The 23132-nt window shown below is 37.4% G+C and overlaps 1 long non-coding RNA gene across 1 annotated transcript in view; it reads left to right on the top strand.

Annotated features, from left to right (window-relative positions):
- The first annotated feature begins 537 nt into the window (after positions 1-537).
- Positions 538-23132, top strand: part of LOC122152947 — a 38416-nt gene continuing 15821 nt past the window's right edge. The window contains exon 1 of the long non-coding RNA XR_006164950.1: positions 538-649. This is a non-coding gene — a long non-coding RNA (uncharacterized LOC122152947). The remainder of the gene's footprint in view (positions 650-23132) is intronic.

Genomic DNA, 23132 nt, shown 5'->3' with positions numbered 1-23132 from the left:
GGAGTACCTAGACCAAGTCTGGGTGTCCCATGGGAGAATAGGGGAAGGAGAACAACTTCTAATTCAATCATAAGTTTATGGACTGCAAGCAGAAACTGCTGTATGAAATGGTATGCCTTGTATTCAGAAGGGGTGGGATTACAGAGGGGTCATTTTCAGTCCTTTAGGCTCTTAAAAATCAGTGGAAGTTGGAGACCCTCTGTAACAAGGGAGCATTTTACCCAGGAGCAAGTGAGAGAGCAGTGAGGTCATTCAGAGTCATGGGGTTTACAAATAGGCCACGAGACTAAATTCCAAATTATTATGGAAAATAAGTGCATGTTTGCAATGACTGTGTTTATGTGGAAATCCTTTGCCTTAGTTTGAATGTTTCTCTTGGAACCACTTGACCCCCAGAGGCAGTCTTCAAGAAATAAGTTTGGAAGAAATATATGCGTTTGGCCTGCTAAAGCTAGTTGAGTCAGATGTTTGGATTTGTCACTCCCCTTTCTTATATAAAGTCTGTGTTCAGCTGCTCAGTAGGGTTTGCTAGCCAGACTGAGGAGACTACTTGTTCTGAGCTACGTTTCCTGCCTTGTCTGTTCTGCGAGGGTTCTGATGCTTTGGCCTGTGTTGTAGCTGTTGTGTCCAATGTTGTAAACTGCCTGGGGTAAGTACAGGAGGCTTGAACTGACTAGTGGCTTCCCACAAGGGAGAAGAAACAGCAGTTTAATGACTAAATACTCAATAACTTTGTAGACCGAGTCCAACAGGGAAAAAATAATAAATTAATAATTTTAAACTTCGATGGGAAGTAGAGTGCCCCAACAGAGTTTCATCTTATTTTTATTTTTGCAATCCAGAAAGGGTAGCTTTCAAATAACCAATGTTGAGCATAGCAGCATCATTAACCAAGGTGATGGGTGACATAGCAGCTGCCACGACTTGTCTGATTAGCAGGCATTTTCCCTCATTGTATCTTTTGTGTCCATTTGGCTCTGCTTACATCTTCAGGATTTAGCAGGACTGAATAGTCAGCTTTGAAAATCTGTCCCTACACGCATGTGAAATGGGGGGGTACACAGGACTTCACAGAGCTGAACACAGCAGCAGCATGCATAAGGAGTATGTCACACTCAGTGCTAAACCAACCCCTATGTATTTCTTACTATTAAATCTGAGCCTAAGGTTATGTGTGCAGTGCAAATTGCCTCAAGTTTCCTCTTCTGAGTGTATACAGTTGTGGACATTTGCATGCTCACTTTTCAAGCTCTGGCCTTTACATGGATGGCTTTTAGTGTTAGCTAAGCAGCAGACACTTACTTGAATGGTGCTTTCCGTGTGGGCTCTGCCCCTTTTCTGCACAAGAGCGAAGTGCTCCAGAGGCTGTTGTGCAAGTCATTACCCAGACGGTTGTGATGAGGTGCTTTGAGGCCCATGACAATTTACTGAGAAGAGGGATGTGGCAGCGGCCAAAGACGTGGTAGTGACTTGTATAGCTTCTGCCTCTTTCCCTCTCTTGCATATAGTAATAATAAATTATTGCTACCTAGGTTGGGCATTAGCCTCAATTATCAAAGTAATGTATTTCACCTAGAGATAGAATGTGAATTGGGAAGTAATCTTCACTCTCATTTTAATGCTGTAAGATTTCAAGGTAACTACCAGCTTCCTGACAAATTGGGCCCGTAAATACACCTTAGTTTGGTGCTTATTTTGCACGTATGCAGGACGGTGCTTCTGCAATCTGTGTGCTTTGTGCAAATTGTGCAGCTTTCACTTACTCTGACAAGAACCACCCAGTTAGTCTGAGATAGTTGAGCCACAGCATTTTAATTGTTCTATGTGCTGTTAGACCTCATCACATTGTTATACCCAGGAGAAGGCAATTTTAATTTTCATATCGAATAGTAATGCTCCAAACTAAACATATTTCTTTGAATCAAAGCAGCCGAAACTTGAAAGCATTCATAAAGTGGAAACAGGTGTAGTCAGCTGTTTAAATACTTTGCAAGTTGTTTGACACATTACCACAGTAGTTCAATTCAAATTTGAAAGTTAGGCATTTGCATAAATAGAGTGAGATCATAAATCATTTTGGACAGCATATTATTATTGCGTTAGTTCCTGTGGATTGATGGAAACAAGTAGCTGCAACAAAGTAATGCAAGCCTGTTCTGAACATATATACATGTTTATGATCATTAAAGCAAAGAAAGTAATAGAAAAATTTTCATAAATATTATTAATAAAAATCAGACAAAGTTTTTCCCTAACTGCATTATTTCTGTTGTTCCTTTCATTAAGCTTGGAGTTGCTGAATTGGAGTGGCTTAAGTGTTTGTTTAAATAAAATGTCAATAGGGCACCTAAATTCCATGTAAAAGTGAGCTCAGGCACTGTGTTTACAGAAGTGAACTCCAGACGCTACAGAGCACTCCAAATCGTGCGTTATCTGGGTTCTCCTGTTGCTTTTGAATAATTGTTGCATGCCATGACCCATGATCTTTGTTTCCCTAGAAGTACACACTACTCCGTATGTTATGACATACTGCAAGAAGGGATGAAAATATTAATCTTAAAAAAAAAAAAAAAAAAAAAGAAGTTAATTTAATGGAGGAAGAAGGGGGAGAGCCAAGCATTATGTTATAGTTTTTTGATGAATGCTCTATATTTCATCTTTATGCACTTGAGCCAAGAGACTAACTCATCTCTTTGCCTAAACATATGGTGGCTTTGTTTTCAGGCAGATTTGTGACAGTAGTGAGTGAGTGACTTTCCAGGCTCTGACAGTTGTCATATTCATGGGTAGCAGTACTGCCAAAGAGCATACATATTAACATGGTTATTCAAATTCCCTGTAACATCAGAGTACTGAATTCAGAAACTGCTTCTCCTAAAAAGCTGAACGTTATTATGTTTGTTTGCTTGGGGGTTTTCTGTTCATTTGTTTGGAGATTTTTGTTTGTTATTTTTACAGTTTTTGAAAGTCTTTGTTTCGGATCCAACATATACAATAGAAACTGATTGCCTTTGATCTAAAGTAGTCAAAGATACTGGATTTCAGCAACTACAGTCTTTTTCTGGGGAATAGATCTGTTTGTGGTGTTTAAAGGTGGGAGCTGACTGGTGCATTTTCTCATTAAACAATAAACATGAAAGACTGTGAAATGGAAAGCAAAAGGAACAGTATCCCTGGCTTTTGCTTGACAAGGATCATACGACACATCCACTCTTGCATCCTGGTAGGTAAACTAGGCAAGAAAGGGAAGATAATGAAGAAAACAGTCTTGAATAACAAGTTCAAATGCTAAGGATTTTATGGAGATGGGAGAACCTAGATAGGGGACCAAAAAGACCATGGCGTGCTGTGCTGAGAAACCTCAATTCAAACATATAAAAGGAAAAGAGAATATTTTTTTATTGGACAATTATTATTCTACAGCCAATAAAACGGGATCAGGTGATTGAGATCAGATCTAAAGAAAGCTAACCCCTCCGTTTCTTGAAAACACGCTAAAATTTTTAAAGGAAAATACCATCAAGATCAAAACAGCTTCATTATACTGAAAAGGAAGAGGGAAAGGGCATCCAGATAAGAACAGTCTTTTTGTCTTCTGCTCAGTTCCCGATTTTCTCCTTGATAGTGCTATTAACTGCCAGCCATACAGTGGCAGCATGCTCAAACTTGATTACTCTCGTACTTGCTAGTTAGATTTCAAAATATAGGATTTTCCAGGAGAATGATGAGTAAAACAAAGCAAGCTAACTTGGCTGTTAACTGTTTATAAGTGTTATTTGCTGAAATTTTGATGCTGTCTATCCCATATCCTATATTTTCTACAGGAATTGACAACTGGATGATGGAGTTGCAATTCTCTGCTTCTAATCTGCATGCATCAGAGCTTATTTAAATGTAAACAGCAACCTCAAATTTCTCCAAATTTATTTTTGCAATCTGAGAGCCCTAAAAGTTCTAACTAAACTAATATTCAGTCTCAAAATAGAAGATCTTTCTATAAGTGTATGACGCTCCTAGAACCAGAGCCAAATCAAATCTGTGTAATAAATAATGAACTGTACCTTTTTATAGGACACAAATATAATTGAACACGTAATTTAACAATTTAGCAGAATAGCCAAACGCAGTACATAACAAAAGATGGCAACCAGTTCTGTTGTCATCTTCCAGATCATTTTGCTCCCAATGAGATGAGGTGGTTATAACCCAAAGCTGCCAATAAAGCTGTCCAAAGAAAGCGAGCAAAAGAAGATCAGATTTTCGTTATATAAATATGTAGATGCTTAATGAAAATAAGAAGGATCAGTCAGTGTCAAACTTCTTATTTCCGGATATACTTTCACAAACTAACCAAGTCCTTGATGTATTTGGAAAGCAGGAAACTTCTAATAACTAGTCTTACAGAGAGAAGGTACAATATGGAAAACAAACCAAAAATTCTATTTTTATTTTTGATGCAAAAAAAACACTTAGACACATGCTACATTTTATAATCTGGTTAGCAAAGGATTGAGGCATCTACTTGAGTTCTCCCAAAAGTACTACTTAAAAATTAATTCAACAAGCTGTTGAGAAATCTTGTTTGATCCAGTAAAACACTCAAGCATGTGCAAAGTAATATGGTACACTCCACATGTCACCTGAACTCTGTTGCTTAATCTGTTATGGATTTTTACTCAATAAGATTAGTCTCATTTGTCCCAGTCCACTCTTATGCATAAATTTACTCTTGCCTTGGCATCAGGGGATAGATTTACTTTTGTATTAATTGCAACCTAAGCTTTAAATTATCAAGTTAAATGATGACAAAGGATCACAATTGAATGGGGAATAGCAGCAGAAGCAATGATGTTTTAATCTCGGGTAAAGTTTGAACTCATGAAATGAACAGGAGTTCAGGTAATGGCTAAACTGGACAAAACTCCCCTGTTCAGTGTGACGTGAAACTAACTGTGCACTTTGTAGTTCTCTTCTTAATACTGCCATGTACCTGTGTGGAGAATGATCAAGCCACGGGACAAAAGGAAAGCATATTGTTCTTTTAGAGTTTCCAATTTCCTGAATTCTTACACTTCTTCAGGTGTGAATATTTCTGATATATTTTCCATTTTTCTGATGAGGAGATTTGGTTGCATATAGGGATATCCACTAAATGACTGGAATAAAGGCCTTTTAATGGCATTGGGTGTCTCCAAATTCGACTGTCACTAAACAAAAATAAGTTTGCTGAATGTAAAATAACTGCATCACATCATGATGTTTTAGAGACCAAAAGTATAAATTGGATCAAATAACGGATTAGGTAAATTTACAAAAGAGTCATGAACTATTAAACTCAGTCGTTTGCCAGTTAGTTGAGTGGAGTCCCTAATTTGACATTCAATTATAAGATAAGGAACACTGTACATTTGCTTTGATTCTTCAGTGTTTCCCTTAAGTATCCACTGTTGGTCATCACGAGAGATACGATATTGGGCTCTGTGTTGGATCCATTGACCTGACCCCATAGCTGATACGTTGTGATGTAGTCATAGTCAAACCTGGTAGACCTCACCAATAGAAAAGCAATTTATTGTCATCCCACATGTGATTGTTGAGAATAATTTGCTAAGGGTAAAATGATTTTAGACGGTCTTCTAGAAAAAGCCAGAGAAGACATACTGCAAAGAGCCATGATTTTGGACATGCTGATTTGTTCGGGTTCTTCTTATCCAGAGCATTTTACTGAAGCATTTGTATCTTAGACTTTTGACTTTCTCAGCAGTGTCAGTTACCCAAACTCTGAGTTGTACCTCCACATAGGATACCTGAAAGGCGTAATGTGTGTACCAAATAATTTTTACCTCTAAAGGAAACTGCCCTGTACTTGCTTATAAGCAAATATAATCCTTGTTTTAATTGATGATTTCCCAAATAATTAAACAAGATAAAGATCCAGGAATAAGTAAGAAAGTCTGTTTTTGATATTTCTTCTGTGTAGCCAAAGGTCAAATCAATATATGATCTTGGGGCAAATAAGACCACAGACAAATTCTAAGAATCATTATTAATGACCATTAATTTCAAGATGGAAAATAACTTTTACTACTTTGCCTTCTAACCTAAAGGAAAATGCATGTGGTCCTTCTAGAGACATAGCCAGACAATGAAATCATTTGGTCCACCTGGGAAGATTTTGTCTCTACCATCAGCCAAATGATAGATATTCACATGATGCATTAATGTCTTTTTTTTAACCATTGAAAAAGTGACTTTTTCCCTCAATCTATTTCATAGTAGCTAAATTAGGTTTGAAAACTTAAAATTTTTCATTTTCAATATGGATCGTGGGAGGCTGTAGATTGATTCAAGTTGTACGTGTTGACTGAGATTTACACAGACAGTAATTACAATTGCTAGTTTGTAATTTCTCTGGCAATTATTTCCCATGCTGTGTTATCTGAATTGGCATATCTGAAATAGATAGATCCACAAAATTTCAAGTGAAGGTTATGCTTTTACCAGACCTACTGATCCAATTAGAAGATCTGAAGAATGACTTGGTAGCCTCTATGGGTTTTTTGACCTATTAGTTGATACAGTAAAAGATACTATGTGTTCCCACAAATTTTGTCTCATTGACCATTTTGTCATTTTAATGCTTAGTTTAAAACCTTTCTTTGTAATTAGACATGGGATGTTTTTCCTTGAAGTTAAAATTAATCCATAGTTGAAAGATCAGAATTTTTAAAAGCTACTAAGGTTCAATAACAAATATAACTTTTAAAAATGTAATCTCTGTGTCCTAGGAGTAATTAAAAATGTTGTTCTGGGCATCTGTTTTGTTCTTAAGATGTAGATCTTTCTTTTTCCCAGAAGTAAAGGGGAAGGAAGTAGCTGAATGAGTGATGTCATCAAAATTTCATCTCTCTTCTCCAAACAATAAACTAATCAAGTAGTTTGACTAAAATTTTTCATGTCACTGCCCTCATCCTTCAATGTATGTAAAATGGATCTCTACACCTTAAGTTCATTGATAATCCATATAGATTTTATTATTTTTCTGAGCTTGGGTTGTGGCAGGACAGAACACAACAGAGATCAGTAGCAAGATACTGATGTTTCTAAGAAATAGAGAACACATCTATAAGAGGCAAATTTCAATAAATCAATGGCTGAATGTATAACAATTGGCTTTATAACGAATTTTAATCTCAGATCAACACCTAACTAAAACTGTCCTTCAGTATTGCAAGATGTCTTCTTGAAATTTAATTAATAAATACAGCTGGTATAGCTGTCATAGAAATGATTTAGAACTTGACACGACCAAATTTAAAAATATACTAAAAATACAAGACAGGAATATTCATAATAATTACCTTCATTTGGGCCATAAGCCATGACTCCAAACAATAGGCAGCTAGGCACACTAGTGACACACTGAATTTTTGCTAATGTATTTTGTCATTCAGCTACTGAGTTGTTTCTGATAGAAATGGTGGCTATCATATATCAGCACATGATGATATCTTGCCTTGGAATGAGGCTAAGTAACCAGATCTACACTTCAAGGTACATTTGTTCTTTGTGCTTCTTCAGCATTTTCAGAAAAAAAAAAATCCATCAAGCAGGTGATGGACATGAAGAGTAACAGTGATTAGAGGGGTTAGGTGCTCTACATTGGGAGTTTAGGTACTTAGGGACCTGATTGGAAAAAATAGCTTTATAAACAACTTAAATTTGATTGGGCTACTGTTGTCCCCCTATTAAGGACTGTCTGTCTATTGCAAAAGTTATCTGCAGTGCTTTGAGGGACAGAGAGATGGAGAAGGTAGGTCTCTCTAAATCAACGTTTATAATAATCTCTAGTTTGTGGGCAGAGTTTTCATTGTTCCTTTGAAAAGTTCAATTATGTGAAGATTACAGAAGTAGCTGTAGGAGATGTTCTCAAATGCCTTTGGTATTAATTCAAAGAGGAATGAGTGAAAAAATAATTTGAAGCCTGACATTAATCTTTGAATTTGTGGAAGAGCAATTGTTAGAAAATTCCCTACTGGTTTCTTTTCCCAGTTCGATTCACAATAGTTTTGAACAGTAGGTTATTCAGCACAGAGTTAGTATTTCTGTTCTGTATAGCTGGCATAAAATATTGCTGTCAAGAGTCAATATGGATTGGTAAATATTTTTTCCTCTGTAGTCTTCCTGTATGTTTTTAAAAGGGACAGAATGGGCTGAAAAGCTAATCTTGGAAAAAGAACTATTCTACAAAGTTTGATTAACATCAGTTGGTTGATGGATCAGAATCTGAAATCAAAACTTTGGGTTTGTTTTTTGTTTTGTTTTTATTTGTTTTATTTTTAATACAGTGAAGCTAAGAGTTGAGTTTGTTTATAACATCTTTTGAATTTAAAAGCCAGAGAATCTGAAATCCCATCTGTGTGTGCTCAAAGCCTGATGAGAGAAGCTGGGTTTGCAACTAGTTTATTCAGTCTGAGATGATCAAATTCTGTCTGTGTGGTCTGATCGCATCAAATTATTCTATTTTAGGTCACTGTTTGTGACAATAGCATTCGGATCTAGTGCCTATGAATCTGACCCAAAACTAAACTATATCCTTAGGCAATCTTGGATCGTGAACATTAAATCTTTTCTAACTGCAAATGATATTTCCTTCATTAATTTCTAGAATTCCCTAAGTTATCAATTACACAAAGCCAAATGTTCAATATTGAAAATGCCCAGTAGATTTCTATTTTAATTTCTCTAAGCTTTTTATCATTCTTCAGAGATAGTATATGTGATTTACAGTTGCTTAAAAATCCCATGAAATAGTGAAATTATCAGCATACTGGGAATCACTCTTCCAAAATTTGCATGAAAGGCAAGGTGGACAATTTGCAAAGACAAGGTTGAAACAAATATATGCTTTACTCTGACCAAGAAGAGAAGCAACAACTCAGGATAATATGACAAGTGCATTTGTCTCTGATTTTCCAGTCTTAGATGAAGTCTCTATGTATAAGCTGGGACCAAAAGGTCCCTTTGGTTCAACCGTTCTTAGTGTTATGCAGTTGCCATACCATGATGTACAACAATGGGGAAAAACAGATTTCCATTTCCAATTGTAAAATAGTAGGTAAAGGAGCAAGCATATACAAATCCTGTCTAGGACACACATCTTAATATCACATTTACTGTTCTTAAACCATTGCTCTCAACCAGGGTTCCCATCAGAATCAAGATCTCTTTGAAGACTTGGGAAATTTCCTGTTAGGTTTGATGAAAAACAGTGCTTTGCATGAGTTACTTTCACAAGAAGTGTATAGGGCACATATCAAATTATTAGGCTCCCTTGGGGATGCTCAGACAATTGCATTGCTGGATTGACTGGGTGTCCTGAAGGCGTATGTGGAGAGCTCAGACTCTGTTTTCTGATGGCACTATCTTGTCCCCATGGAGTTTTTGACTTTTCCATCCGAAGGGCAAGTGAAGGGGAGAACACGTTAATAAATCTCAGTATATTTGCTATTGGACATTTCAGCATGAAAGTTTAAACAGAAATGCAGAGATATTACAACCTTTGTCTTAGCAAAATTTTTGAACTTCACTTAATTCAGATAGAGGAAGCAAAAGCGATTAGTGTGGTGTCCTTTTTGTACCTTAGGGTTAGGATGGTTGTCTTGGCATATTAAAGGAGGCACAAGATCACTGTTTCGTACCCATGTGAATAAATGAAAACAAAGGCTGCACACTGTCTTCAGGATGCTCCTGCCTTAAAATTTTCCATTTACTTCTGATGAGTAGCTGCTTTTAATTATTCCTCCTTTGGGATGCACAGTATGCTTACCACAAGTGTTTTCCATTAGAAGGCATTTCACCAGGAGTACCCACACAGGTGCTTTTTTAATAATATATAAGGGATCTTTGCACAGAACCCTGCAGACCTTCAGATTTGCTACAGCATTATGATAACAAATATGAGGAATCAAAATAAAAGCTTTTGTCACATTTCTGAAAAAGCAAACAAACAAACAAAAATAAAACCAAAGAAAGCAACAAACGAAAAAAAAACAATCCAGGATTCATTCTGGAGTCTTGAGGAAAGTTTGGAAGTCTATTTCCATGGTTTCATTGAGGGTAGAGAAGTCAGGTTTGCTTTTTACATAGTACTTGCAACCAGTTATATACAAGTAGCTACCAATATTTGCACAGGTCTTTTTATATGCTTTCTTAATGGTAAAATGACACAGACTATCTTCGGATGTACTCATGCTAAGTAACATTTTATTTGACAAATAGTCCTACTGAACTGGGAGGGAGGAAGTAGACTCAATATTGGGGTTTGGAATCTGACCATAAATAAATGTTGACTTTTTTATTGTTTCAAAATTCTTATCTTTGAAGCTTCCTGGGGTAGATTCAAGATGTCCAAAATTAAGATCATTGCTCCTTAGTGTAAATTAAAAGAAAAATTAATTTTGTCTGAATTTTTCCCACAGTTTTAATGCTTTCAAGATGGTGTGCTCCATCTCACCCTGAGTTTCACCAAAGTCAGCGCAATCAGGTCAGTGGTAAATATTGTCTAAAATTCCAAGAAGGAAACTTCCTCCACAGATGAATATTGCAGTTTTTAATTTAAGTTGTAGTTTTTCAAGACAGAGATCTAGAGAGTCAAAAGCACATCTGGGAATATTTTATAAACTGGAGTATTTTCACAATGAAAATGTAAAGCTTGTCTTATGTTATATCCAAAATTTCATCTTAACTGGGGTTTGCATTCCTTACATGCAGCTATATTTTATGTTTGTTTTGACATCAGAGACATACTGTTAATTAAATGTCAGAAAAAGCAAAGGTGTTGGAGAAAAAGAATGACATAAAATATGTACATATGAAAATATGTATATGTATGTGTGTGCGTGGAAAGCGAAGTAGTTTCTTTTGCTCTTAGAGTCGGCGTTGTTGAGCTGTTTTGCTTCCTAGACCTCACTGGGAAAAAATTAGCTTGGGACTTTAATAGAAGGGTAAATGAAATTAACTGAAGAGAATCTTTTTGTACTCAGTCTTTATTAACCAACTCTTCAGTTTTTGTTCTAAAGGTGAGCTCTGATCAAATATTCTTCTTCTCTTTGTGGTACACTGTTTATTGGGATGTTTTAGGGTTTGTTTGATTTGAGGTATCTTTTCTTATTGTTTTTATTTATTATTATTAGTTTCAGTTATTCTTAACCCTGCTGTCAGAAACACTGGTATATGAACAAGATGCAGTAACTGTGACTTGTTCTTGTTCTGTTTCAAGATATGCAGTGGTCTGAAGTTCAGCAGGTGCAAACACTCAATTTTGTCAGTTACAATTAAATTTGAGTTAGAAGTCTGAAATGGGAGCAATCGTTAACTCTAACCATCCACTGAATATGGTTTGTAATAATGATAATATGTGGCAGGTTAGTGCACACAGTAGTCACTTTGCAAATGTTTATCATGTGCTTAGTGGTCTATTTACTTCCTTGCATAAAATGCTCATTGTGAACTGAAGCATACATGGAAATTGTGTATGTTAGTCCTGAAGGTGATTCTAGATCACTCCTGTTGACACAGACTACCAAAGATAGCAAGGATCATATAGATGAAGCCGAACTAATTTGCTAGTTTCTGGGCCAGAAGACAACTGACCCACTGGAGTTTCTCCTACATTTTCATATATGACTTCTTATTTATCTTTACATTACTAATGATTGTTGGCCCAAGTTATGTTCTAGCATGTGAATAGTATTATTTTCCACGTACTCTGGCATTATACAGTCTTCTGACAGCAAATCTACCCTGTCTCCCCATGCATACACATAAAGATGTACTTGTTTTCTTATACCAGCTTTCAGAGTAGATGAAGTAATATTCCCTCCTGGAGAGGGAAAACAGTATTCTACTTGTCCCATCAAGTTATCGTCTGGTGAGCAAGTTAAAACTCCACACATTTATTTTACGACATTAGTCACTGAATCTGAACGATACCCAGATTTTTAAGGTAGGAAAAATATCCTGCCAGAGACAAACTATGGTCTTTTTATAAAAGGTTGTTCTGCCTGTGTCTATATCCTGTAAAGGGAGACAGTCAAGTCACTGCAGTATATCAAATAATATGAGATTAAAATGTAAAAATCACAACAGACATCTTATTCAGCACCAGATAAAATCTGAGTGAAAAATTACATTTAAGAATGGGGTCCTGTTCCAAACCCTTCTGGAGGCTGTTTCTAAATACCTGAGGAGCTGCTTCCCTCTACAGGACCATGTCTGACCATGACAGATATGGAATAATAGGAAGACCAGCTGTAAAATGGAAACTAACAGGCAGCAGAAATGGAGCTTTCTCACAGACAGTTTGAGCAGTGATGTTTTCTTCTGGAATGTATTAGGGACACCATCAGTTACACTGGAAAAGAAAATGGGTTCTTTTAGTTGACTTAACTTTCCCTCATGTAAATAAGCTTTAGTGAGGAGGGGAGAAACACATAGCATAGTTACTGCATGTCAACTGCTTTTACAAACATTTTTGAGCGATGATATTGACATGTAATAAACTTAAATTACCTGACAGCAGAATCTATAGATTTTTTCAGTGAGAATGCACGTGTACCTTCATGTACTGCTTGCTGTAGTACCAATAGAGCCTTGTATGTTTTGTGGATGCCTGCAGAGTAGGGCACCAAAGTGGTGGGTTGAGCTGGGTTTTGCCACCTTCATGCTAGCCATCTGCCTGTGGCCTTTACAAAGTCTGTGTTCAACCTCTAATTCTTTGTCTTCCGCCTTGTTTGAGGTGAAATTTCACAGAGGGGGAAATTATGTCTCACTGTATGTTTACATGAAGTTCATCACAACAAAATGCTTATTTAAATTACAACCCCTGGGTTGTACACGGAGATTATATAAATAATATTTTTTTCTTTGTACTTCAAGGGAAGAGTATATGTTGTACACAATTTATATTGGTCTTTTGCAGTTCTCTTGTATTCCTTAGATGCTTGTCATAGACTAAGTCTCTGCTCTCACTTATGTGTAAAGATGTGTGATACTACTTTGAGGAACCTATCTGTAACTCCCCAAAATCTTCCTCTCAAAGAAAATTTGCTCATCTACTCACACTCTGTTCCTTGTCTGTAGGTGAAATTAAACTGTAAGAGCATTGTTTCTCTTGTATCAAACACAGGATATGAAGTACTCTTAGGAATTAATAGTATCTTGATCTTAGAAATGGGAATAATCTCTATGTCATTAGTGTCTAGAGAAAGCTCTTCTGTCTGTAAACTTCGTAGTCCATAAATAGCAAAGCAGTCTTTTAAGAAAGGCAGACTTTAGTAGGCTAAATGACTCAAAGTTTAAATTAATATTTGGCATTCTAATATTGGGTGGACCCAGAATGTCTGTAATTACCCCATATACTGGGGTTTGGAGATAGTTATTCTTACCTCCAAAATCTTTGTTGGTGATACATGTAAAGATAAAGTAGGAGTTGCTGAAGTCTAACTCAGCTACAATTTGTATATTAAAACAGGTAAGAAAAGGCTTTTCAGCTATATAAATAAATAAATGAAGCTACTTTCATGCTGCAGTGACAGCACAGGTGTTGATTTGGATGTGGTATTTAAAAAAAAAAAAAAAAAAAAAAAAAAGTAAAAAGTTTGCCTTAACTTCCCACGCTCCCCAGAACTGAAGGAGATAATCAGTTTAGGTAAACTGAACAGACGTTGTCCCAGGAGTGTGAAACAATTAGAAAAGGAAGATGTAGGCCTGGTAACAAGGATTATGTTGAGACAGCCAGATACATCTGGAAAATAGCAAATGTAATACCCACATTTAAAATGGGGAGACAAAAATAATTCATGTATCTACATATATTTGTACTACTGAGGGATTAAAAAAAAAGTGTAGAATATTGAAAGAACAATTAAACACATTGAATAGATGGAAAAAGTCTTTCATTATAGCACAGGTTTTACAGTGTAGATCAAACCAGATTAATAACTGATAGATTCATATAGATACTATATATTCTTTGTCTAGCATAGTGCATCAGCCTGACATTCATAAATTTCAGTCATGAAAACTAGAAAAAGATTGGAAAAGGCATGTTTAATAGGAGAATTGTAAGATAAATTGTGATGTAAATGAATCATAAACAGATGATATGATGACAGGCATTGTTGAAAGGTGGATAGGTGGATTACAGTGCAGATTAGAGGTGAAGCTCTCTGGATTAATTTGCGGATTAATCTTGTTTGCTGTTTTGACAGAAGTTATTTTTGCTATCTATAACTTTATTTGCTTTAAATCCAGGAGGGGAAAAAACCTCTCTAGGGTGAAAGATCAATGCACAACAAGGAATGGACATAAACTGTCCATAATTATATTTTGACTGAAAACTGAAAGAGTAGCAAAATTACATAGCACCCTCCAGTAAAAGTAAAGAGACCAAAACAGGGACATATTACTGCTAAAATAACTAAGTGCCTGCATCAGTAGTGAACTAGCCTTGGTGATCTTTTAATCTCTATCTATTAATGTGCTTTAATGAAGTACAAACATTTTTTTTTTTTTTAAATGTAAGTAGACTGAAAGGAGAATTTAAACTGCATGCAATGAAAGCAACACAGGGCCACGTTCCAAATAGCAAGGATACAGAAAAATGTCAAATAGTCAATCCTCAGCAACACCTCTGTCCTCTGTCCTGTGTAATGATTATGGGTGATCTCCTATTAGGGGAGAAAATAGAGTATGTAATTACAGACTGTACCATAACACAAATATTATCAGTGGGGCTGAGTCAACACTGCAAAGGGCAACTGTAATTCATGTAATTCGCTTTTAGTTTTAGTGTTGTAGTAGTAGGTTTGGGTGGGGTTTTTTTACATATGCGTGTATAATTCCTATTTACACTAAGACAGAACACCAAGCATGTATTTTGATCAAACACTAAATAATTACTACAGGTTGAAAGTATTAATTCTAGGTTTATCCAGCCAAAGCAGTAAAAGTGATATAACTCACCATTCCACTTTTTTTTTTTTTTTTTTCCCCCTTATTTTCCCAACCTGGCAAATACTAGCTTTCTGAATTACAACTCATCAAGCAAGTTTCCAAGCATGTCCTAATCTGTCCACCCTCATCAAGTTCCAAGAAACAGAAAGGCTATTGCAGCTTTTAGTAGCACTTTGAAAATGTTGAAACCTCTTTGAATTGCACAGAAGGATCTTGGTCCATAAACTGTCCACAGCAAACATGCCATCATTGTAAGTTATTGATCCCTTTAAAGGCCAAACTGAATCAAAAGTTTTTAAATCCTTAAGAAGGATGTAGAAAATACCTAATTCTATATGAAGAAAAAAATGAATGCCTTCATGGTATAGATGTTGACAAACAACTAGGCAAGAAATGCCCTGCAAAGGAAGGATTAACATTCATTTATGTGATTTAGGCTAGTATAAATTTTGATGATTATGGAGTCGGTTGCTGACAGAAACTATGCTGCAACACAACCATCTTCAGTAAATCTCAAATAGGATAAATAATCAGAAAGTACTTGTCCCCTGTTAAGTCACCAAAAATAAAGTAGAGGAAATATGAGTTTTGGAAATCATAAACACAATGAATCTATCAGTAATGTTTTCTCACACATATGGTAATATTTACTATGGGAGTGGTGTGGGTTTTTTTTTTCAGTTCTGCTTTCATAAAAATTCCTATGAACACTGAAAGTATTTGGAGATTATAGCCACCAGTTCTCATATTGGATTTCCAAGTTGACACTTAACCAACCTACTTTCACTTGGACTTTAAAGGTTACTCATAATCTCCTCTGATAGTTGCTTCCCGAAGATCTTTTGTAATTGAAAACAGAAGGAATTCAGTTAAAATGTTTGAATTTATGTAAACTTCTTGTTGAAAAGCCAACAAAACAAACAAATCTCTGAAGGGAGCTCTTCACGCGTGTTAGAAATAACTGAAATCAGGCTGTGGGTACTGCTGAAACAGAGAAGTGTTCTTTATTTGATGCAATGGCAACTTCACAAAATAATCAGCTTCTAAGTAACTCTGAGGAACATGATTTTGTGTTAAAATCTGTGTAACAGTGACAAACAAACAGTGTGGTGTCCCTTGATTGGTCCCCCTGGTGACTGCAGGTTTTTTACATCATAAAAATTAATTTAGCAATGCCTCCTATGTTTTGCCACAAATTACTTTTTTATATTGCACTGTGAGCTTGGCAACTCTTCTAATTAAAATGTTTTAAAAAGAAAAAAAAAGGTGCATCCCTTGATTTTTCAGTTTTAATCCCAACATGGGTCCATTATCTCAGACCAAAAGAAAACAAATGATTCCTATCAGGAGTGATGTTCTTAAAGGTAAAATGGAAAATGCCTTGCTCTAATGAAATTGTATGTGATAATCAGTACAAGTCACGTTTTCTGGCACAGGCCCTTTAATTTTCATTTTCACCTTGCATGCCCTTAACTTACACAAGCACATACTCTATGTGTATCTACTATGGGACATACATGAATCTTGCTTGTTGTGTAGATGTATAAATGGCTGATTTATGTGTGCAATCAGGCATTCTTGTAGGCACATTCCAATATAAGCCACCAAAATTGTGTAGATATAGCAATCTTTCTTTTAGGGCTTCCTTACTTAAGTTCCCAGATATAAACTTTGTCTAGGCTGAAGTATTTTGTTGTTTACCATAGTCCATTTGCTAGACACTCAGAAATAGTGGATGAGTGGTCCCTCTGAATATGTAGGTTGACTTTGTCATGAGCAAGACTCAAAAATGTGCAAATACCTTACTAGGAGCCCAGTGTAAAATAGTTGAAAATAAGGTCCTTGAAAGAGTTACAATTGAAATAGAATTACTCTGTCATAATTTAGAAAAATGCTGTTGGATGAGTGTGTGACTGAGCTAAATATTTTTTATTTAGTTAGAGAATTGTAAGGCAAAACAAACAGGATTTAAAGGGTATAATGAGAAAAAAAAAATCCATAAATGTTTGGGAACTGTTAAAAGAAAATGCTTAGAACATCATGATATTTTATCTACTTCCATAATTTATCAACAAAAATAGTTGTGCCTTGAAGGTCCTAAGCCCAGAAATGTATGAGAGAGAAGATATAGTAGTTTTAAAAGGAATTAAAGGTGGAGTAATTCATACAATCTGGGAACGCTTTAGGAAGGTGGACTTGTAACAGGACGTGCCTCCATGGGAATTCTCTTTATTAAAGAAGTTGGCTCATGGATTTCAGATCCCATGGTACAGTTTGCCAACTTTTAAACTGTGTCAGGACTCGAGATGTGCTGTTCTGTGATGCTACAAGGTAGAATGCTGGAAATAATTTTCTTTAGAAAGTCCCTCCAAAATCGTACATGTGATTTAAAAAGTAGAGCTGGAATAGGAAACACAGGTGCTTAAAGTGTTGCCACTGGAGGGGGAAAAAAAAAAAGGAGGGAGGGGGGAGTGCATGACATACTTGAAGGTAACAAAGACATGTGAGCAAACTAGAACTGGCTTGTATTTTCCCATTAATTTTTTGGTCTCTTCCCACCCCTCCCCCTCAACGTAGACTAATTAAAATAATTACAAATTTGTCTGGAACCCCCCTGGCTGATTGAATTGGTCATCAAACACATTGTGAGCTTCAGCCAAAGTTTATCCCATGACTGAGTCATGTTAAGGTTCCTCTGCTGTATGGTATGTTTTAATCTGTGGGCTGACATTACATTCTTTCTCCTAATGAGGATGCTAATAAAGCTTTCCTTCTATTTTGCTATCTATTTAATGAAGGTCATTACTACAATATGCACCTTTGGAATTGATGTTATTGTCCCTGCATCCTTGGCACAGCTTGAAAAAACTGTTTGGTGGATGCTAAAAGCAGACTGGGGACACTGAGTCATGTAAGCCTTATAAGCAGCGGAATTTAGGTTACAAATAGAAAAGTTTAATGAACATGATTCATCATCAAAGGGATTTACTAACAGCATCTGAGTTCATCAGAAACAAACAAGCAAAAAATACATGGTTATACCTAAAAAGACCTCCAAAACCAAAAAGACATCAGCATCAGGAGAGCTTATTTCTCCATGTGTTGCTTTTCAGTACATCCAGGAACAACAGGGCAGGAAGAGTCACTCGGTTTCTCATATATTTTGTTGTTTTCCAATTCCTTCCTTTCCCCCCTCCACCTCTATTACCCTTACTTTCTGTTACAAGTAGTTTGTAGAATCCCCTCATCCTGTTCCCATTAGCCTGGTACCTCTAGGCACAGATTTTCAGGGTTATGATGATGGACACAGGGTTTTCTGGGTCTCCAAAGGCTGGAAAATCAAGAGCAGTTTTCTGCTTGGGACAGGGCTGTGCCTCTTGGGAGACCCACAGGGTAAAGTGTAGTGAACTAATATGTAAAGTGTAAATTAGGCTGTACAGTGTAGTGCATAGCAAACAGCAAGGTGATATGGGTTGGCAGGTGGAAAGAAAAGAGGTTTTTTTTTTGTCCCCTAGAGAGCTTAGGGAAGACTGTGCCTTGAAAAAACTTCCTGTGGTGCAGGACACTGTGCTGAGTTTAAGGCCACCATGTGACAGTCCTTAATGCTGTTAGCTAGGCAAATTCACTACATTAGTCCTCAGTTTATGAGTATGCAATAATGTTTACTTTTTAAAAGATGAAGGGCATGTGGATTAATGAAATTAGTAATTCCTGGGTGAAATCTGTAAAATTTTTCCATGTATAGTTAGAAATGTACACATGTTGGGAATGCGTTCAAGAGACTGAGATGTGAAGGTATGTGTGATATGTTTTAGCCTGTTTATAAATCTGAAACAGTAAAAAAACAAAGCTGGATAAACTGGATGTGGGTATAACTATTTAGTTTGGGGGGTTCACTTTTTAAAAAAAAAAAAAAAAAAAAAAAAAAAAAAAAAAACAGCTGCAGAAATTGCTGGTTCTTCAGTCTCCTTCTGGAAGAGCAAGACAGAACAGCAAACTCTTTCATCAGGCCACAGATCCATCAGCAGATGGCAACTTTGGATAGCCTCCGATCAGGCTGGCTTGAATTAGAGATGAGTCCCATCCCCTTCAAGTGAGCACAATGCAAGGCTGAACTGGGAATTGGATCGTGTCTAAATATTGTGTCTGGATTCAAACCGCAGCAGAGTTTTGCTGTACCCAATCCAAGGACTTGGTTTGAGCCAAGTTCTAATTACAGCTAGTAACTTAACTGAGAAATGCTGTGTGTGTTGCCATCAGTAGTTCTGGGTTACCTGTCTCCTCTGCTGACGTTTTAGAGAAGACAGTTTATGTCTCCAGGGCACAGCTGGTCTCTGAGGGCTGGTTATAGCATTCCATTTTAACAATCAAAGAGGAAAAAGTTGTATTTGCTTTGGTAACTCTTTTTCACCTCCTTATTAGCCAGCTGGATTTAGGAGACACTTACTATGCACAATCTCCTGCTAAGTGAAAGCAAGGTAACCTCTGAAGTAATCAGTAGCTTTTAAGAAGTTGTTTGCAAATTAGGAGCAACTTGATCTTTCCCAACATAGTGCATAGATGAAAACGGGTAATAACTTGTAAATGGACTTTGTAACAGCAAAAGGACAAAACCTGGGAAATGGTTTTTAAAGCAATTGTTAATGTAGATGACAAAAAACAGACAAGTGCCTCTAATTGGTTTTCTGAGTGCCTTGTTCTCAAACTAGCTGATTGGAGTTATGCTGCCTAATGTTACTCTCCACTCTGTAATCCCATGTCGCAGAGTGAAAGGAAAAGTGTTTTGGGACTGCAGGAAAGGCAGCCCTGTTTTCTACTCCCTGATCTTCCGTGTGTTCTTGAGATAATAGCTTAGGTTTATTAAATAGGTCTAGTGTCTGCATCTCACTGTAGACTATCCTATTTAACGTGAATCTGCTGTGGCTCTAGGCTCAGCTGCAAAAGGGTCTCAGCACCTCATTCCTTTCAGAGTTTTCACTGCCAAACACCCCTGCTAGGAATGGAGGTGATGTTCTCTCCTTGGACAGCAAAACAGAAACAGGCACAGGAGGACTGAGCCCATGCAGCATGCTCATCCTCACACAAATCTACCATAATGTAGGTCCTTTTTTTTTTTTCTCCTTTCTCCCCCTAGAATCTATTGTTTTATAGAAACAAGTATTTTATTTTGTGCACATGCTCGCAATTTATACCACAGACAGACACTAAGCTCAGGGAACTCGGGCATCTGAGGTGGTGTGTTGTTTACACTACGTGCCTGTGAACTTGCTTTGTGCGAGGGGCAGGCCCCAGACGTGCCCTGCCCCAGAGCCATGCTTCCCTGCCAGCCCCGAGAGGGGACACCGGCTGCGGCCGATCCCTGCTGCCGCCTCTCCTGCGCTGGTAAAGTCACTCTGGGTGAAATTAAAGGGTAGAAACAAAACTTCCTCTCCCCCATCTTATCTAGTGGGAAATTAACTACCCCACGAGGGCTATGGGCCCTGACTGCTCTGCCCATGCGGGCAAAAGGATGATCTCATGTTTACTGTAAATTTATGGGCTAATGTACTGAAAGTCTGAGCTTAGACATAGCAAAGCCCGTGCAATATTTTAGGTTGCTTTAGTATGCATGGCATCCACATCTTGTTAACATGCCAACCTTATTCCATTCTTTTGCTTCATAGACTAGTACCACTTTATTAGCCACAAATCTATTATCTTCCCATTTGAAGGGCCCTGAATAGGCTTACAGCAATGTTCTGGTTTTGCAATACAAGTCTTTTCACATTGATAAAAATACTTCAAGAAATGAAAAATAAAATTCAACTGTGACAGAAATTCCAGTCGTTCCTTTCATCCTTCCAGTGTGAGCCAGCAGGTGCAACTTGACATTCTTTAAACAAACCTTCCCCCTACTTTGTGGCTGAAGAAAGGCTTTGGCAAATGCTTATCTTTTGATATGATGTGTACTTGACAAAATTCACAGGGAGATCTGAACTGCTGCTTTGAAGCAAATGCTTATTAGAACACTGGAGCACTAAAGGGCACTGTGATTTGGCTCGGTTGCTAGTAAGACATCAAGTAAAATGTGCCCATTATGTCAATTCAAAGTCAAGTCTAAACACTCTGACTTCTGAGAAATCTGAAGAGATTTTGTGGTTGTGCAGCTCTGCTGCTTTATTGCTTATCTAATTTGCATTTCCTTCTCTGTCTGTCAGTTCCCCTCTGCATTTCTAGTTGAGCGGTTGGTGAATCATCTGGAATTCATTAAATATTTTCCATTATTATATTTTATTCTCCACTTTCAAGTCGCCTTGTCCTCTCTCCCTCTCCCCCAAAAGGCACTACATTTCCAGCTGAACAGGAAAGGGGTTGGGGACCCATCTCCATTGCACAGCTTTGGGGTTGTTCCAGATTCTTGCCTGGTCTTTGCAGATATTCAGTGGGGAATATTTGATCTAGAATATTTGGAAAGGTGTCATGAAGAGTGAACCAGAAGTGAGGATGGGAAGTCTCACATTGTTGCCCAGAAAAGGTTTGTAGATGTAAGGAAACTAATGCATCTCTCTCTGCCCTGAAAAAAAAAAAAAAAAAAAAAAAAAAAAGACTGCTAGAATGCCTTTTGTCTCTTCTCTCTCCTTATGTCTTGAAATTCCCCATGAAATGTTATAGTTCATTGCAATGTCATCTTTCTTTCCTGCATGTGAATAACCCCCCTAGCCTGGTGATAGCTGGATGTGCATGAGCAAGCAGCTTCAGACATGATTCTCCAAGCCTGCAGAGGGCTCACAAAATGCCTGACCTGCCTCTTCCACAGCAGATGGCAGATAATGCCGTCTTGGTAGAGGATATCTCTGATCCTAACAAGCTGTCTAATTTAGCAGAGGTATTTCAAGATGCAGCTTTTGCAAGCTTATGAAATGCAAGTTCAAACTTGAAATTTGATGTGAATTTTTAATGATGAATTTGAGTAACTAGAAGAACAACCTCCCTGGATTCTTAGTTTATTCACTTTCACTTGACATATTTAAAGCAAGACTTGATAACTTCCTAACAGATTTTCTATATTCAGAAACCATACTCTCGAAACAAGACTTTCTGGTGTGGTCGTCAGGGCCTGAGGTGCTATTCAGAGAGTTAGAGTTGACAACTGTAAGAGTCCATCCCGGCCTTAAAATGTGGAGGCATTTTTCCATCCAGCCATTCTCAATAGATGAAAACCTGCCTGTATCTGGGGTGGGAACAGCTCCTCTCTGAGGTGAAGGGAGAGACTGTGCTGGAGGTGGTCTGCAGGAGCCGGGACCTTCAGTGTTCAGCCCCAGGGAGGCTCCAGACCCACAGGACACGTCCTGACGTGTGCCATCCACCCCCTGAAATCAGGAAGCCTTTCTCCCAGTTTAGGTTGAATAAATGAATGCAGATAATTAGTCATTGCATCAAACATCAGAACCAAGCAAGGAGAAAGGTGATCAGGTTTTTGTTTTCTATGCTGTTAGAGGAAAAGTACTTGGAATTGTTGATTTGTTAAAATGTTCAAGAGACACTAGTTTCTTTTTCTGAAAGCTAGCATGCAAAGATAGCAAATGTAGTATTTTGCTTTGAACATACAAGTTACATCTGAAATATTACACCTTACAGCACCAGAAAAGGCATACATACATACACACACAGGAAAAAAAAAATAAAAAAAAAATCCCCTGACAAGGTTAACTGCCCTGCAGAATGAGTTGGGAGGGCACTTTCGAGTAACCCTGGGCAAGGAGTACAGAGGGCTTTATGTGTCTAGACTTGGTGGGGATTGAGCCATTCAGACACGGCATTGGACTTGCCACAGGTATATAGAGGTCTGCTCAGACTCAAGTGAAATAAAATTGCAGTTTGAGAAGCTGTTTTAGGAGGGGCTTGTAGCTTTCAGGTAATCCTGTGGTCAGGTGAAGTTATCACTTCACAGAGTGCAGTGCAGGTTGCAGTTCATACTCAGGATTTGTTTTTCTCCCTAGACCAGTGTAAGAGCTAAGTCCCTTAGAAGCAATGAGGGTTACTGGCTTGAAGGCATATCTGTTGTCAGTAAGTCTTGCCCTCAAACACTGAAGAGCACTTGTGCCACTCCTGTCCCTGGACTTGTCAGGTTTCAG

This window comes from Tyto alba, unplaced genomic scaffold (genome assembly GCF_018691265.1).
Source record: "Tyto alba isolate M040663 unplaced genomic scaffold, T.alba_DEE_v4.0 Super-Scaffold_14, whole genome shotgun sequence".
NCBI classification, from domain to species: Eukaryota; Metazoa; Chordata; class Aves; order Strigiformes; family Tytonidae; genus Tyto; species Tyto alba.
The sequence above is the reverse complement of the archived record's forward strand: the minus strand, read 5'-3'. Positions and strand labels throughout refer to the sequence as shown.